This window comes from Mustela erminea, chromosome 6 (genome assembly GCF_009829155.1).
Source record: "Mustela erminea isolate mMusErm1 chromosome 6, mMusErm1.Pri, whole genome shotgun sequence".
Taxonomy (NCBI): domain Eukaryota; kingdom Metazoa; phylum Chordata; class Mammalia; order Carnivora; family Mustelidae; genus Mustela; species Mustela erminea.
In genome coordinates, this window is record NC_045619.1 from 75,748,776 (window position 1) to 75,759,995 (window position 11,220).

Sequence of the window (11,220 nt, forward strand, 5' to 3'; positions counted from 1 at the left end):
CATTTATGTTATCAGTCTTATGAAATCCCTTCTGGTAAGATGAGACATAATTTTATAGTTATAGGAAATATTTTAGTTACTCATATTAGTTTGTAGAGGCACAAAGTTTTGGCAATCACATATTAGCCAGTAACTCCATTTTTCCCAATCACATTTTCTATATAACCTGCTACTAATAAGTAAAGTAATTCATCTAAATTTTACTGTATTAGTCATTTTGTACACCCAACACTATGTGTGCACCATAATTTTTTAGGGGGTTGGGGGGTGCAACTTTTGTCCTGGCTACCTGTTTCAAGTAGGAGCTTGTACAAGTACTACCCAGTCACCTCCAGTTCCAGTGATTGGACCAACCCAGGCAAATACCAAGCATTCCTCAAGAGCTTTTTTAACTTGAGTAGAGAAGGGACCATCTGAAAGGAGATATTTGTTTACTAGTTATATTAACTAATTTGGTATTTTTTGTGATCATTTATTTTTGAGTGTTTTTATAAAATGATTTAAAAACTCCTCCTTACATAGCAGAAACAGAGTAACCTATTGTTATATTCTCATCTTTTATTAATATAGAATTTAACATTTTTAGGGAGCCAAACATGCTCTTTTCTATGGCTGCTTTTTAATAATTATTGAAGTATAGTTGACATACAATGTCATATTAGTTTTAGGTGTATAGCACAGTGATTCAACAATTCTTTACATTACTTAATGCTCACATGGTAAGTGTAGTTAACCATACATTGTTATTATAATATTACAATTTTTTTTTTTGCTGTAAAAAGCTTTATTGTTTTCATTTGGTCCATGGCTTGTGAGAGGGCTCTAGAGTGGTTTAAAAGCTGCCCAGTGTCTGCAGAGAGAGGCTTGGGCACAAGCCCTGGCACCAAGGGGATGCCAGAGGTCCCCCTCAAGGACTGCTGGGCTTCAGAGGCTCTAGCTGTGCTTGAGGGTTAGCTTTGGGAAGAGATGCTCATCTGGCCCCAGCTTGGGGGCCAGCCAGCCTACGGGCCAGCCAGCCTGTGGAAGTTAGTTGGGTGGTAGCACATTTCCTTGACAACTTTCACCTCCTCATCTGGGAAGTGGTTTTCCAGGAAGTCACGGAGATGGAGGTTGGTGTGGCAGAACCCAGGCCACGCATATCCAAAAGGGCCTGATTAACGTTCTTCTCCAGGAGCATGGCAGCTTCCATGGTGTCCAGGGTTTTACCCCACTAATCGTGGGACACTTCTGTACATCCAGGAACAGGGCACAGCTGCAGCGCTGGTTTTATGTCTTTAAGGGACATTCAGCATCCTTGCGCTTCTCCTCAGCCAACTCCTGGAATAAGCGGCCCCCTCCCTCCAGAGCCACATGGTCCAAAGGAAGTAGAAGCCCAAAGAAATATATGCCCAAAGAAAGTCAGCATGCATCTGCCGACCAGGCGGTTGATGGTGTCCTCCACTTGGGTGGAAAAATTCTAACGAATCTGGGAACTCAGGGGAGATCAATAGTAAGGAGCTACCCTCAAAATATGGTGTTGGCTGGTCCCAGAGGAAGAGTGACTGAGAACATGGCTCTGGAAAGAAAAGTTGGAAAAAAGTTTGGAAGGTGGTTGGAGGCTTGTAGGAGGGGCATCCCTGGATCTGTTTGGTCCTAACACTGTTGAAGCCAGAGACAGATCCTCGGGACCTTGGACACACTGCCTCATACCATACTATTATTGACTTTATTCCCTATGCTGTACTTCTCATTTTCATGCCTTATTTATTTTATAACTGAAAACCCATACCTCCTAATCCTCTTCACCTATTCTGCCCATCCCCCCACCCACCTCCTGTCAGTCTTCAGTTGGTTCTCTGTATTTAAAAGCCCGTTTTTCATTTGTTTGTTTTGTTTCTCAGATTCCACATAAAAGTGAAATCATATGGCATTTGTCTTTCTCTGTCTGATTTATTTACTTAGCATAATACACTCTAGGTCCATCCACGTTGTTGCAAATGGCAAGATCTCCTTTTTTTAGTAATATTCCATATATGTGTATACATAAGTTTGTATATATATATATACACATCTTCTTTATCTGTTTATTTATCAATGGACACTTGGGTTGGCTATCTTGGGTTGGGGTATCTTTTTGAATAGGTGTTTTCATTTTCTTTGGGTAAATACCCAGTAGCAGAATTACTGGATCATGTGGCATTTCTGTTTTTAATTTTTTGAGGAATCGTACTGTTTTCCACAATGATTGCACCAATTTACATTCCTACCAACAGTGCACCAGGTTCCTTTTTCTCCACATTTTTGCCAATATTTATTTCTTTTCTTTTTGATAATACCCATTCTGACTGTGTAAAGTGATATCTCATTGTGGTTTTGATTTGCATTTCCCTGAAGATGAGTGGTGCTAAACATCTTTTCATGTGTTTGTTGGCCATCTGTATGTCTTCTCTAGAAAAAAACGTCTATTCAGATCCTCTGCCCATTTTTCAATCAGATTGTTTTTTTGTTGTTGGCTTGTAAACGTTCTTTATGTATTTTGGATTTAACCTCTATCAGATATGTCACTTGCAAATATCTTCTCCTATTCAGTTGGGTGCCTTTTTGTTTTGTGGATGGTTTTTCCTTTGCTTTGCAAAAGCTTTTTATTTTGGTGTAGTCCCAACAGTTTCTTTTTGCCTTTGTTTTCCTTGCCTGAGGAGATATATCCATAAATATGCTGCTAAGCTATTGCTGCTTAGTTTGCTCAAGTATTTGATTAATGCTCTTGATAGTACATCACACAATTACTTTTCAAGGTTTGAGCATTTGTTCATGTACTTTTGCCAAGTGCAGATCATGTGCTTCACTCTGCAATGATAGAAAATGGCAATTGCTTTTGCTGCATTAATTCTGGAAAGTGACTGTTCCTAATGGGCAGAATTCAATGACAAGGAGATCCTTTCCTGGCAGCTTTGTTTGGTTTAAGGCTTAGGACCACCTACTGAGTGCATGGGGGTGGGAAGCCTCTTTGCAATTATTTTTAAAAAGGAAGAAAGTCTGTGCACCTGTTACACAGCTGTAATGACAACCAAACAGGGACAAAACATGCAGGGAGTGTGTTCAGCAGTGATTTCTCTCACATGAGGTGTAAATGCTTCGCTGTTTCAGGAATTCCTATGAAAAGTGTCAGGCCTGACAGTATCCTCGAGGAACTGTTTTGTAAGAGATTCTTCCTGCCTTCCATTTTAATTTGTGGAAAGTGATAAAGAGGAGCATATTTCTAAAGGCAGCAGAACTTTTTAATAGATCTCATAGAATGAAAGATTTTAAAAGGGAAAATGAAGAGAAAAAGACAGTCTTTTTTTTAAATTTTTTTAAAAAGATTTTATTTATTTATTTGACAGAGAGAGATTACAAGTAGGCAGAGAGAGAGAGAGAGATTGAGGAGGAAGCAGGCTCCCTGCTGAGCAGAGAGCCCAATGCGGGACTCGATCCCAGGACCCTGAGATCATGACCTGAGCCGAAGGCAGCGGCTTAACCCACTGAGCCACCCAGGCGCCCCAAGACAATCATTTTTGAGCCCTTTCCATTATCCAGAAATTTCTATTGAGCAATGTTGCTCTAGAGATCCATATTTTATAAACATTCAATTTCAAATAAAATTTTGGATACAATTATTAGGGTCACTCCAAATTATATTTACCTTAGGTCTTCAAGAGGCTTTATACTTTTTTGTCTATCAAAAATAGAATAACAATAATAAAAAAATGCTGTGTTCTTATAGTCGAATATTACTCAGTAATTTAAAATGAACAAACTACATGGACACCAGGGTGGCTCGGTTTGTTAAGTGTCTGCTTTTGGCTGAGGGCATGATCCCAGAGTCCTGGGAGCTGAGTTCCACATCAGACTCCTTGCTCAGCAGGGATCCTGCTTCTCCCTCTGCCTGCTTCTCCCCCTGCCTGCTTCTCCCCCTAATTGTGCTCTCACTTTCTCTCTCTCTCACAAATAAATAAAATAAAATATTTTTTTAAAAAATGAACAAACTACAGGTTTATACAAACTTGAATAAATCTTATTTTTTAAAAAAGATTTTATTTATTTATATGACAGAGAGATCACAAGTAGGCAGAGAGGCAGGCAGAGAGAGAGGGGGAAGCAGGCTCCCTGCCGAGCAGAGAGCCCGGCACGGGCTCGACCCCAGGACCCCAGGATCATGACCCGAGCCAAAGGCAGAGGCCCAACCCACTGAGCCACCCAGGCACCCTTGAATAAACATTATAATCATGAGATACAGAAGAAAATTATTAGTATACATCCATTTATATGAAGTTCAGAAAAAGGGATGCATACATAATTGGTAAAAAAAAATAAACTATAACAAAAATATAAGGAAGTTATTATCATAAAATCATAGTAATGATTATGTCTAAGCTAAAGGGAGAAGGATATGTTCTGGAAGGCCCACATCAACAACATGGGCAGACTTCTAGGTTGCCAGCAGTGTTCTAACTCCTAACCTGTGCATTGGTAATATCTGCATTTTCCTATAAATTCTTCTCAACATATTATATTTTGCAATAAAAATAGGCTAAAAATCACTGTCACGGTTCATTGAACAGGCCTCCATCTTTGAAAATAAAAAATCCTGTTTAAACTGATAAAACTGAGTGACCGTTCATAATTGCATGGAATGTAGATGGAAGTGTACAGATTTTTTAGTGTACAAGCTAGAGAGTTACCTTTTAGTGATGGTGGGAAATTGTTATTTGAGAAATGTTGGCAGTAGATTATGGAAAGCATACTTAAACAAAAACAACATCACTTTTTATTCCCTGGGGGTATGCATAAACCAGATGGCATATTTTTATTCTTTAAGTGGCCAGATATTTTAAATATCTTTGCTGTGTTTGCTGTCATTTTCTTTGAGATGTCGTGTCAAATAAAAGATTAATGGAGGTGTTTGTAGATTTAGAAGTTGATACTGATACTGAAGTATTTATTAAGGACAAGTTAGCACAAATATTTTCCTACTACCACTAAATCCAGACTCAGTTCAAAGATTTCAGTTGTATATTCTTCAAATATTCAAAACAATCTCTTGTGCTACTATAAATTGGAAGGGTTCAGAGGCTTTATCTTCAGATTCTTGTACAGCAAGAAGGATGGCTTGTACTCAATCATTCTTAGAACCTGAGGTTGTTATTTATAAGGTGGGGAACCTGGAGATGTATATATATGAGAACTGTCATGATCTGGATCCTGACTACCTTTCTTAATTTATATCCTTTCTAATTATTAATGTCCTTCCAACTTAATGTTCTTCTCCAAATCTCACTATAGAGTTAATGAATATTAAGCTTCTTGAAGTTTTGTATTTATGTGGCTTCATCTGTTGTGTGAAGACTCTCTTGGCTACAAGTTAGAAAAATCAACTCAAGCTAGGTTAACAAAAAATGAAAATTTTGTTAAAACTTAAAAAAAAATAAAAATAAAAAGCTATCAAATACTTCCTGTACAATTCCAAATCCAGAAAAAAGTAACTACTCTTAAAATTTGGCTGTGGCTCAGATTTCAGATTTTATGCATACCTACACATATAGGTGGTTTTTTTTTCCCGCATGGAATGATACCATCTGTGTTGCTCTTCCAGTGTTTTTTTCATTTAATGAGTAATCTTACAAGACAATATTGAAGAGTAAGTCAGAGGGCTTTCCAGTTTTGTAATCGCGGTATTATGTTCATTGACATTTAGAATATTTCCAATTTATTTACAAGAATTTATGGATATTTTACTGGGACTCAGTGAAATCTGTTTTACAGAATCCAAGGAAAAGTCAACCAACTATCAGCAGGAATGGAGGAAATAAGGCAATTCCCCAGCAGGAATCCTTTAACTTTTCTTCCAGAGCTCTGAGATGTCTCTCAGTTTACATTGTCCAGAGAGTATCAGATTGGTCCAACTGGACTCAGGTACCACATTTGGTCCATTTAGGTCTGACCAAGGGGCCAGGGTCAGGTAGGAAAAAACAGGACTGCCAAGAACCCACATCTGAGGTGGGATGCAGAGCCCATGTCATATTTGGTTTTTTCTTTCTGGTGCTTCCACAGTGTCTTACCATCTCCACGGGAAGAGTTGTGACAAAGTAGCTCTCTGTAATAAGTTGTGCTGCTCTCATTTCTCCCCTTTACTTTAGTATTTTACCGACATTGCATTCTAAATCAAAAGATGATTTATGTGCCAGGCCCCGAAGTTCAGGTCTGGTGGGGCCAGCCCAGTGAAGCTGCAAAGAAGAGAGGGAAAAGGAAGTCTGTGTGAGACTAAATCCTTGCTTTCAGTATCTAATACACGGGTCCCCACCCTTGCTTTCTCTAGTTCCAGAGCTATATGTCCCAACTGCTTCCCAACACCTGCATCTAGACATCCATTGCACATGTCAAACCAGCATTTCCAACACTGAATTTACCTTTTTCTTACAGACTTCTACTTGTTCTGGCTAACCTTAATTAAAAGCATCTCACCCTGCTTTCCAGTCAGTCACCAGCTTCTGTCAGCTCTTCCTCTAAGGGCTCTCAAATCACTCCATTTTCCTCCATCCATGGGCATTGCTCTGGATTGGGCTACAGTCTTCTCTAGCCTGCACAACTGCAAACTCTACCTTACCAAACTTCTCTCCTGCCTCTAGTCTTACTTTCTACAGTCAGTTCTTGACCCTGCAGCCGTGAGAGCAAAACCTTTCTTTGCAGCTGTTCCCTGTTCAGAATAAAGCTGGAAGTTCTTAGCATAGCTCAGCACAGGATAGGGATCGCACAGTGGATGAGGCATTTTATAAATTGTCCACTTCTTCCATCTTAGCCTCTCTATCCTCTTTACTCATTACCCTTTCTATTTTCTTGTGGCTCCCAGATTTCTTGCCTCCAGTGCAATGGTTCTAAACCTTGACTGCACATTAGAATCACTTGGAGAGCTTTAAAAACATCCTACTAGCCTGGCTGCCCCAGACCAGTGAAATCAGAACTCCTGGGGGTGGGACCCAGGGCTAGGATTCATGTTTTTAAAGCTTCCCCGATGATTCCAATATGCAGCCCAGTTTGGAAGCCTCTGGAAATTTTTGCATATGTTAATTTCCTCTCCCTGCCCCAATCACCATCACCCTTATTTATTCTTTTTTTTTTTTTTAAGATTTTATTTACCTATTTGACAGAAAAAGAGAGAGAAAGAGCAGCAGAGGGAGAGGGAGAGGCAGACTCCTTTTTGAGCAGAGAACCCGACATGGGACTCGATTCTAGGACCCCAGGATCATGACTGGAGCCAAAGGGAGACACTTAATGGACTAAGCCACCCAGGTGCCCCCCTCCTTATTTATTCTTGATTCTTCCTCCAAGCTGCCTAGCCTATGCTCATCTTACTTATATGACAACTTATCAGGGAAGCCTTTCTTCACCTCAGGAAATAATGTATGTGAATAGATGCAGAGTTTTGAATAATGAGACTCTCAAGATCTCTGAATTTGTGTCTTATAAATCATCCTTTGGACTATTTGATATATATGTAATAAGTATCTTGAAGATGTAACTGTGTTTATCTGGCTAATAATATATATTCATTCATTAACTACTACTGTCAGAGTAGTTGTGCTAGTTGTTTGTCTAATTTTCTTGTTTCATCCTTTCAGTAATCTTTAGGAAGTGTTCAAATGCCATTTTACTGCTGGAAAAACTGAAGCTTTGACAGTTTAACAAATATAAACCAATTACATAATATATTTAGTATATATTACTTTGTATTATTTTTATATATAGTTATATAATAGATTATTTATATATTTTTAGTGTAATTATTTTATACATTATAATATTCTATTTTAATTGTAATTATATATTATTTTAGTATTTAGTGTATATGTACACTAAATTACGTGATATTTACTAATGCTGAAGTACAGATACCAGTATGAATCATAAAAGAAAAACAGAATCTAAAATATTCCCCAGGTTCTTTTTTTTTTTTTAAATCAGAATACTATAAATGAAAAGTTTTGAAATACTTTAACAAGAAACATTTGGAAGTGTATGTTTTAAATTTTTTAGATGCTTATGGAAAGAACTACTCAGCAGCATAGCAGAAGAATAATAAATAAAAATTTTGGAAATATCAACTAATGGTTTTGTACAAACAACAGTGTTCTGATAAGCATATAAAGATTCAGATAAGAGAAAAGGCAAATTAGTTTGTTTTGCTTTAAATCGGAAAATAGTTCTTTTACAATTCTCATGTGTATTTAAGAGGATATATTTCAAAAGCAGCAGGAACAAAAATTTAAATGGGATTTCTATTAGTTTTAATGCTACAGAGATCTTTGTATCTACTGCATGGTTGACAGATACCAAGGTTTCAGAACCAGAACATACACCACACCCATTTTATTCAATATCCCTCTCTTCACATCTCTCCTCCCCTCCCCTCAAATCACAATCTCTCTTTATTTTTCCAGCTTGCACAGTGTGTTCATTCACCTCCTGTGTAATTACCATAAATAATCAGCAAGATAGAACCTGTGTGGTACAAATGCCACACCTTGGTTGTGTTGTGAGCAACCACTCGGAGTGGTGGCAACCTAAACATTTGCACACTTTTTAAAGCCACAATGTCCTGAAGTTAAGTCTTTCACAAATAAGTCTTTTAAAATTCAATAGGCAAAATATCTGAATGTCTCTCCATGGTTAATACCTGACCCAAAAGTCACCTTTGACTGGCCAAAACACTTGACTCTACATGCCTGGGATGGGTGTTGACTGCAGCTCAGAATTATTCCTTCAAATTAAAAACAAAACACAAAAAAACAATTGTTCTGCCCTATTAAGAACTGAGTGGGGAAAACAAAAGGCTTTGTTCAACTATAAATCATGTAAAAGCAGGGGTATGTTACCTGCTCCTGCCAAGACTAAAGTAAAGCAATCAGCAAGATGACTTCAGCGATTGCAAAATCCCAGAAAAGGAATATTATGGCACTTTCTTGATCCAGATATTAGTGTGAAACAAAGAATAAAATAATTAAATTACATTAAATAATAAAATTAAATTAGAAAACAGAGATTCTCAATAAATATTAAGATAGGTAGGAAACGCTCCCATTATAGGTTTCTTTGGCCCATCCCCTGTCTTCACTACCAGACTGAAGCCTCCAGTAAGTATTAATTTTCCCTTTGCATGTGCTTAGTTGTGTGCTCTGAGTGTCCTCCCAGCTGCAAGACAAATTTTCATCCCATTCTTCCCAAAGGGTGAGGTTCTTTAGCATGTAAATGAGCCCCCAGTTTTGGAGAGGTACAAAACTCGGATTTCCAAGTTCCAGAGCCAGCCCCATACATACATGAGGCCCAAGGTGTACAAAAAGATGATGAGATGATACTGTATAAACCAGTCATATTCCATAACTTAGAAGTGAAGAAATTAAGAATCAGAAAGAGAATTATTTTTGTCAAATTCACACGAGTTATTGGCAAACTAAAATGGAATTCAGATCTCATGAGTTTAGTCAAGTATATTTTCCTATACAAAATTATTTATCTTTGTAACTTTATTTTGCTTACAAAATTTCACAACATACATTGAGATAGCTGGAGACACCTGGATTATCTTAAAACTAAGGATGGGATCATCACCAAAGAGAAGCATAGAACTTAACTGAAATTCCTAAAAATTCATTTTGTTTTTGTACTTAATCACAAACTTCACAGATGCCAGGTTTGTTAAATTTTTTTTTTTTTCAATATCTAGGTTTTGACAGCACAATCTCTCCTGGCTAATCTGTTTCTTATCATAATTGCAATGTAATTTTAACGGTTGCATTTTCCTTTGATTCGTCACTGTCCTCCTTTCCAATACTGACTAACCACTGCACACGATTTTCAAACAAGATGGTACAACTTCCCTGGAGGAACTACTAAGAAACTTGAGATTGATTAACTGCTTACCTAAAATAGTTGCCTCTTAACTCTCTGCTTTTTGTGTAGCTTTCCTTCTTGGCCTTGGTAAGTGCCCTCTGGAATAAACTCAACTGAGCCAAATCCATTATGATAACTTGTCTTACAAGATCTTGTACCAGCTTTACTCATTAGCTAAACATTAAATAAATATCTTTTTCTTCTCTTGGGTCCTCCAGTGACCAATGGATTTAGATGTAAACTTCATGAAATCAAGGCATAATTATTCTTAGTTAGCAGCACTTAGTTCAGTGACATGTCCATAGTATGCCATTAAGTGTTAACAGTCTAAGCACGTGTGATGAACATAACCCAAATGCAATCCCAGAATACAGTCTTAGGTTCTCCACGGTCTGGGGCACCTAACAGGCATTACAGCTTGTTATGTAGCTGCATCCTGTACTCTACCAGTTATGCTATTTCTTCAGTCCCAACTTGAGCTTTACACTGAAAACTATATTTACCATTTCTCCCCACTTCTAAGTTCAGATATAACTAAAAATATTACATGGTCATCTTTCAGACTATGAGCTCCTCATGGGCGATGACTATGAAGTATTTAACTTTGACTTCCCAGTGACTAATCACCTGATTCTTTGTGGGTACTTAATAAATGTTGAATCAATAAGTAAATCAATAAATAAGAAATGAATGAATGCTCCAAATACCTCCCATACAAAGACAATGCTGTTAATACTATATACTAAAGACAATTTTCTCTTTTGTGATCTATGTTTCCTTGCCCTTTCCCTAACTCCAGTTCTCTTTCTTCATCTCTGTCTCAAAAGAAAGTATCTCTTTTCTGTTATGGCCCAAGATTATAGGGAATTGCAAAGCTTACAGAAGATGCTGATCTCACATGTGAAAGGGATGAGTTACTCACCGGCATGCCCCAATACATTATTGGATATTTACTGAAAACAATGTTCAGATTCCAGTTTACAAGCAAAACTGACACCATCCATTAAGAAATTACCTGGAGCCTGATCATTGAAAGAGAACACACCACTTCAAAGTCAGGAAGCTAAACTGGCACTTAGCAAGGAAAGGAATTGGAAGAGTAGGAAGGAGATGTAAGACCAGTAGGTACCAAAACAGACATGAGCTTTTTTTTCTTTTTAAGACTTTACTTTTTTATTTGAGAGTGAGAGCGAGCATGAGCAGGCAGGTTGCGGGGGGAGCAGCAGAGGCAGAGGGAGAAGCAGGCTCCCCTTTGACCAGGGAGCCAGATTCAGGGCTTGATCCCAGGACCCTGAGATCATGACCTGAGTTGAAGGC

At 37.9% G+C, this 11,220-nt stretch overlaps 1 pseudogene; it reads right to left on the bottom strand.

Annotated features, from left to right (window-relative positions):
- Positions 1 to 933: 933 nt before the first annotated feature.
- LOC116593529 lies at positions 934 to 10,831 on the bottom strand (annotated as a pseudogene).
- Positions 10,832 to 11,220: the final 389 nt, after the last annotated feature.